This window comes from Strix aluco, chromosome 9, assembly GCF_031877795.1.
Source record: "Strix aluco isolate bStrAlu1 chromosome 9, bStrAlu1.hap1, whole genome shotgun sequence".
Taxonomy (NCBI): domain Eukaryota; kingdom Metazoa; phylum Chordata; class Aves; order Strigiformes; family Strigidae; genus Strix; species Strix aluco.
The window spans coordinates 11,712,247-11,719,873 of record NC_133939.1 but is presented as its reverse complement, the minus strand read 5'-3'; positions in this window follow the sequence as shown (position 1 = coordinate 11,719,873).

The window sequence follows — 7,627 nt, the reverse complement described above, 5'->3', positions numbered from 1 at the left end:
CTTCCAGCAGAAAATACTTGAATGTGTCATGGATGGCCAGTCCTACCCCTGTACAAAAGCCAGGATGAGATCTCATAATATACTGCCACAGAAAATGCACAAGTACTAACTTAGTGTAAGGGTGAGGGGAGTAACAAAACAGCTCTATAGGAAGAATGTCTGGCTCTGACTCCTGGCCTTTCTTTTCCTGCTTGAGTTGATTACTGCAAACATCAAGAAGAATAAGTTTGGCTAGCTGTCTCTTATGGGGTGTATTAGCTGCCTACCACCAAATCCTCATCAGCTGTGAGAACCATTCCTGCTGCATCCTTTCTCACGTGGCTGCGTGCTGAGGGCTAGCTCTCCTGCACTCAGATCTAAAGAGGTGAATGGAGGAATTAGTGTGATCTGGTTCCCTTCCTGTCTCATTGAAGAGAAAGTGAGCCATGCAGGCAGAAAAATCTCAAAAAAAACCCCAAAGAACTTCTAAGTGTGTGACTGATGTAACTAAAGGTTCTGGTGCTGAGTGGGTATAACTAAAGATTCTGGTGCTGAGTAGGAAAACTCTCCTGGCTAGCCTAGCCAGGCTTGTCTTCAACCCCTTGCATCTCATGGAGGTAAGGAGCAAAAGTAATAACAGAATTGTTACTGAGTTTTGTACAATTACTGTGACACTTGCATTGGTTTGTCTTGCACCTAGCTTGTGTATGGTTTCTCCTACAAAAATAGAGAAATGTTGCCTTGCAGATACAATAGAGCTAGGACCTGAGCTGGACTTCAGAGGGCATGATGTATGTGAGAAGTGACTACTGGGGTGCAAGGTGCTGCCTTTGGGCTCTGGAGCAGCGTGGGATTGTACTTCAGAGTAACAGTATTGCTCTTGATATCAAAATAAAGTTACAATGAGAATTAATTTTCCAGTTGCTTCTACTTGATGTTTGTGGTAAGAACTCAAATATTAAGGCATTGGCACTCAAACTGAGCTCCCATAGGGCTTGCACACAGCAGCGGTGTGTGTGCTCTGCAGCAAGCAGGTTTGGGATTAGATTTGGGCAAGGAAAAAAAAAAAGCGGTGACAAATTACTGGGTTTGCCTTAGCACAGTTTCTGTGTAAACAACTGTTGGTCCCTTCTGTTAGTCCTCAAATAACTTGCAAAATAAGATGATTGCTTAGAGTGCTGAACAAAGAGTAACTGTGGTTATTTTCTTTTTTTCCCCCAACCAGGCCAAAGCTGGACAACGAAGAGTGTGGCTTGGCAAATGTGAATGGGCTTATTCAGCCTGATGGGGCTGGGTCTACCTGCCCAGGCTGAGCTCTGAGAAAACTGATGGGGAATGTCACATGTAGCAGCTACTTCGGAGCTTCAAGGTTCTGCAGTACACGGGTAAAATACATCACCACTCAGAAAAGGGGTTTTTCAGCTCTGCCACTTTTGACACCCCTAAGCAGTAATTTTTCTTTTTGGTGCTGGGAAAGAAAAGTTTAATAAAAGCAGGTTTGAACTAAGATGCTGATGGTATTTGCCTATAAACTGGGTAAAGGAGATCAGGTTGGGGGGAAGTGAAATAAGACCCTGGGAAGGAGAGGGTTAGGTTAGCTTCTAAAAACTTCCTTTTTAGTAATGCTGTAAAAACACTGTCTGGGCTCTTCGGTCTTGGGAGTTGATTCATATCAAATTTCCAGTTCTGCTCGACAGAGCAACTAGAGTTCAGCATGATGTTTTAGTGTTAGGCCTCTGCTTACTGTAGTCTTATTAACCCTTACTGTAGCAGTCTGTTAGCTGCTCTTGAAAGGCTTTGGGGAATCTGCCTGCATTCTGCAGAGGTTGTCTATTAATTTTTTTTTTAATCTTTGTCTCCAGGAATATCAAGCCTAAGGTGAATGCTTGTGCTGCTTGGGTCTGCTTCGATCTATTCCTCCCTTACTCCCAACAGCTTTGCAGTTGAACTTTCTTCACTCTGCAGAAAAGCCAAGGTAGTTCTGGGCCTGAGCCCTGCGATGCAGGCAGCCTGCTTGAGGGCAGGAGGAGGGCTGGGGGGGAACTGTCCTCAAGAAGGAACAGAGATAGTGAGACTGAATGTGTAAAGCTCATAGCTTAACGATGGATCAGTAATTTCAAGCAGGAGTGTAACTCTGTACAGAACTGCAGCTCAGATGATCTCACTCTCCTTCTGCTGTTAGACTGCTTTCCTTAGGTATGCCTCAGTTTCTCCATCTTTAAAAGTGGACGTAACACATCTTTGTAAACTTCTCTGAGGTGGAAAGCCCAGAAAGACTTAGTTCTTCAGTAATGTGAGACTGAAACCCTGGGCTGGTAATGATTGTGGAAAATGCTTGTGGTTACAATTGCTTTAGCCTAAAGACTAAGTAGGGAGGAAGAGTTTGGTAAAATTCACCTTACATTTCCTGAGCCAGATTTGTAATTAAGAAAGTGGTTATTCATGAAGTAATTAACAGGAAAAATAGCAGGCTATTAATCTGCTAAACTGTGTCTCAACTTTGTTTTTATAACTTTAGAGAGCTCTAAAAAGGCTGCTTTTTCTTTTATAACTTCCACATTTCATTAATACTTCGTAGTAGTTTTCAAATCTTGTTTGCTGGACAGAATGGGAAGGGTATGGAGGGGCCAGATCCTCAGCCCATGTAAAGGGATAACTGCTGTTCATCCCTTGGCATCACACTAAGTTCCCTGCCGCCAACCCTCTTCTGACAGCAGCCTCTCCTTTAAAAACATGGTTGTGTTGCCTCCCAGCAGCAGAGCAGGTTAATAAAGATGAAGAAGAAAAATTCAAATACCTCTTTGTAAGCAATGTTCTGAAAACTCTCCCTTACGCTTCAAAGAAAGAGCCCTTTAGCTTAGCCCCCTCAATTTAAACTGTGTATTTATTAGTAATGCTAATTACTACTACTACTACTGCCTGTAGTGGCTGAAACCTGTCTAACACTAACAATTTCCATGATTACTGTGGTGCCAGGAGGCTGTGATAGTGTCATGTGCTGGATGTGACACCTGGGAGGAGACAAGCCCCTACCAAAGGCAGTAGGGGAACCTGAAGGTAGAAACCTCAGAGAGAGGGTGATGAGGTCTGCCTTCCTCCCCAGGAAGCTGGTGCTGAAGCTGATGACAGACTGCAGATCTCCTTGCTCTCAGTTTGCTCGACTTGCTGCTATGGCTAAGTGGGCACTGTTCACTTACTAGATGACAATTTTCTGCGATCTCTTGGCTAATGATGTTTTTTGTGTGCTGCAGGGACATGAAGTCATGTTGGGTGGATGCTGCTAGCTGGTGGTAACACAGCCATCTCAGTGCTGTGCTGCCTTCAGTCCTCTCTGTCCTTCACATCACGCTGAAGTTCCCAGGGATGCCATTTTTGCTTTCAAGGCCGTGGTGGGGATAACTGTTAAGAGTCTGTAAGATTGGACCCTGTCTGGGATGTATGTAACATGTATGTGCATTAACACGCTGACATTTCCAATGCATGATTAGTCCTGAGCCAAGGATTACCTTCCGTGAGCCCTTTACTGGCTACTAAGCCCATGGCATCTCTCTTGAACACTGGATTTGGGCTCCTAATGCACCGACTTCCCTGTAATTAAGTGTACCAGCTCCTGAAGGATGTTTGTGCAATAGGGGGAGTGAATCAGATGCTTTTCCACCTGGAGCCTGTGGACATTAGTTAATTATACTGGCTGTGAGCCACCCTGCCCTAGACCAAAGGGCTGGGTACGTGTCCTTGGTTCACTTCCAGACTGATTTTTGCTGGCTGGTTTGGGATCCAGGTGCTGGAGAGTGGGGAAGGCAGTGCTGTATCTTTTGCAGTTTCTGACCAACCTGGGCTCTTCCATGTTCCCAAAATGGTTGAGATGAGGACAGTGCTGCTGTTGGCCTGTTCAAGGCCTCACTGGTGGGTGCGTGCCCATGGGAAGCACAGACCCGTGTCACCTCTGGCCCTTCTTGCAAAATGCCCCTTGCCCTGGCCGGCTGCTGTCCTCAGCAGGCGTCGTGGGGCTTCTGCTGGACCAGGGGCTGCACGTGTCCCTTTGAGAAGCAGTGCCACCCTCAATGCTCCTTTGTACTTTAAAACAGTCCTGAGGGGATATGATGGAATAGTTTTGCTCTGTTTTTTCTGTTGTTTCTTCCGTTGGGAGCTTTTTAAGGATGCCCTCTAAGAACCAGGGTCGAGTAGAGGGGCTGACGGGGTGAATGTCCTGCCTTGTTGGCATCTCCACGGGGCGGTATTGCAGCGGGAGCTTCCCTGTCGCCGGGAGCTGCGCGGGTGAGGAGCGGGTGTCCCCGCGGCCGGCACGGCGGGGCCGCAGTTCCCTCTCGCGGCCACGGTTTGAACGCACACCCGCAACTCGCCTTTGTAATAAAAGGCTCTTTAAACCAGTTACCGACCCTCGCGGAGCCTGAACAGCACCTCCGGGCTCTCCTGCGGAGCCTGCCGGGGAGGGGAGGGGGGCGGCGGTGCTCCGAGCTATTCCGCCAGCTCCTGCTCTTCCCGGGCGAGGAGGTGGCTCTCCCCGCTGTTCGGGAAGGGCCTCTTCCTCCTCCCCACGAGCTCAGGCCAGGGCTCCATCATCCCAAGGCAGGCAGCCTGAGCAGGAAACCCTGCCGCAGGGTGCCAGTGGCCAGGATCCCCCCGGGAAAGCCCTTGCCTGCTCGCTCTCCCCCTCCCCGCTGAAGCGCTGGGCAGCATTGCCCTTCCCAGGCTTCTGGCACCGCTGTGCCACCCGTGTTGGTCCCCTGCAGGACTTCGGTGTGATGGGGCACGTGGGGGAGAGGGGCAGTCAATTTTGGGGGGTTCCTTCTTATCTCATCTTGAGGGATTCCTGATGCTGTGCTAATTATGCCTGGTTTAACCAGGAAGGCTGGGGAGTGGTAACCTGGCTGATGGCTCTTTGCCTGTTAAAGTGGGCTGGAAAGTAAAGTCTTCTCTTCCTCACAACAGAGGGTATGGAGGGTACACTGGCAAAGAACTGCCAGGGTAAGGTGTGCTCCTGCGAAAGGCAAAGGAGATGAAATGTGCTGTGCCATGTTCCTCTGGAGAGGCAGGCGGAGGAGCAAGGACTGGCACAAGTAAGGAACAATACAAATGTGGTGAATGGCTTTTCTGACAAAAGAACAGCTTTTGCGGCATTCCTTGCTTCAGTGCAAGGTGCCATGTGGCTGTGGTGTTAAGACTTACCTGGAACAATATGCCTTAAGACTAGACTGACTGTCATGGGATGCTATGGCATGAGTGATTTGTGGGAGCCCAGGGAGGGAGAGGAGAAATGAGTGCTGTATTTTGTGACTGTATAGGAGGCAATAGGAATCAAGCTGAAGAAAGGAAGGAGAAGGACAAAAGGTTTAGCAGAGAGGATCCAGCAGGATGTGATTCTGGAGGTGGAAAGCACAAGGTATTTTCATATCCCCTGCTCCTGTGAAGGAGATGGAAGAGCTGGTAGAAGGATGTAGCTCTGAGCCAAAATGCATTTCCACCACAATCCCAAGTCAAGGTCAGCAGCATGATGAGTACCAGATGATGAAGCCAGAGGGAATGTCTTACATGATAAGAAAGGAAGGTTAAAAAAAGGAAGATTAAAAAAAGCTCATAACCACTAATCATCAAATAAAGCCTTCAGATAGTTGTTCTTGAAAATGTTTCTCTGGATATGCCATCCTATAGCCCCACGTTCATGCGGAGTCCCTGCCATGAAGTCTTTGTATAGGGAGAGCGCTGCCTTCCATTCCTCTTTGGGCAGAGAGCCAGAATATCACTTCTGACAATTGGCATGAGCTAAGCAGGTCAGGTTTAAAAAGCAGAGGAATAGGTATGTACAGGTCTGAGCTAAAAAAGACCATTGGGCAGCAAGGTGCCTTTTGGTGGCTGCCAAAGTATGAGAGAATTATTAGTTCTGGTGGTAGGTATGTCTGCTGGGCTAAGCACTGTATTGCGGTTTGCAAGTGCAGGGAAACCTTGCACAGCAAACACGGTCAGGGCTGAAATACTGTGCTTGAAGGATTTTTAGATCCAGCTGCATCATGTGTTTCACCTATGTGGTCCTTACCTGTTGTCTGTACTAGGCCGATTTTTTTTTTAGACCAGACCTGGGATAATATTCTTGTCCTTGGTGACCGAGTCAGACTGACATGCACCAAATCCCCCCTTACAAATAGGATTCAGGCCAGATTCTCAGGGTGTTATAGACCAGCACATTACTCAATAAACTATTAAGCTTCTGGTAAAGGTGGTCCTGGCATGAGGAACTGGTAAATGATTACAGGTGTTCCTGCACAAGAATGTTTGTATGCAGCCAGCATCCGAGTGCGGTGGGCTGAGCGAGCAGCTCTGCTGTCTGCTGGACCTCAGCTTTGGTGTGGGTATCAAGCAGTAAAGCACCAGGAGAGACCCTGAAGCTCCCTGTAGGGTACAGCAAGTGTAAGGTCTGTAGATGTGGAGACTGAGAGCCTCAAAAGGAGACAGATGCTTAAGTCCCCTAGAATCAAAGGTGGTTCAGGCACTTGCATCCCTCTGAGGCTCTGGGCTGGGCTGTTGGGGTAGCTCTGCACAGAGTTATCTGTTTTGGAAAGACCTGTTTCTTCCACATGTCCTCCTGTGACCACTCCCTGTGAAGCCTGGGTGAAGGCTTGCACAATCTTGGAAGAAGTGAATGTAGTCAGTCCCTTTTTATAGGGACTGTTACCTTGCCACTTCATTTTATAGCTGAGCCTCTTCAGAACCATGGGAGACATGAGGCCTCCTCATGGGAGATGTGAGGTAGCGTAGGGCTGGATTGACTTGCTGCTTGGTTTGATTGTGGTGGTAGTGTAAACAGGGAAAAAATAGGTTGAGGAAGGATAAGAGATGGAGAGAAAAAGCAGGTTGTAAGTTTAGGAGCTGGACTGAAAGAGGAACACCAGAGAAAGAAAAGCACCATGACACAGGCATGAGCTGAATGAGTGGGGTGTGGGCAGGATTCAGGAGGTAAGAAGGGTGGAAGAAGGTGGACTCTGGAAATAGAGAGGAAAGATTAGGAAACAGGGAAAAGCTGAAGGCAAAGTATATTTAAGCTGAAGTATTTTAAAAACTTTAAGCTGGACCCATTCTTCCTGAATCAGTTTCCTTTGCTGTCTAACCCAGTAAGGCAGATAAAATCCCTCTCTTGGGGCAGGTCAGGGGAAAGATAATTGCTGTCTGCTGTTCTCCTCCAGGAGCCTGGGGAAGCCTCCCTGGCTGCAGGTGTGTGACATGGTGTGCGAAGGCTTATCAGATGGCATGCTCCCCACCACTTTGCTCCAGGAGGTTTGCCCTCACCTAATCTTGTAGCTCATCTCTCTGGGCACAGTTCTGTCTGGAATGTCCTGAGCAGAAATAGCTTCACCCAGCTCAGTTAGGATTTTCATGTAAGCTCAGTGTGTGTGTTGGTTATATCCAGACACTTGTTCTAATTTTCACATATTTGCTAGATCTGGGATTAGAAACTACATCTCTGCTCACAGAGAAGGGTCCTGACCAGCTCTAGTAACCTCCCTGGCTTGTCCTGACACGCAGGAGTTCTGTTCAAGATTGGACTCAAAGGTGTGAGCACCACCAGTGCCTTGGTAGTGTGGCAGTAGCTACCAAAAAACTAGCACTGAGGGGAGGAATTCTGCTGTTGATT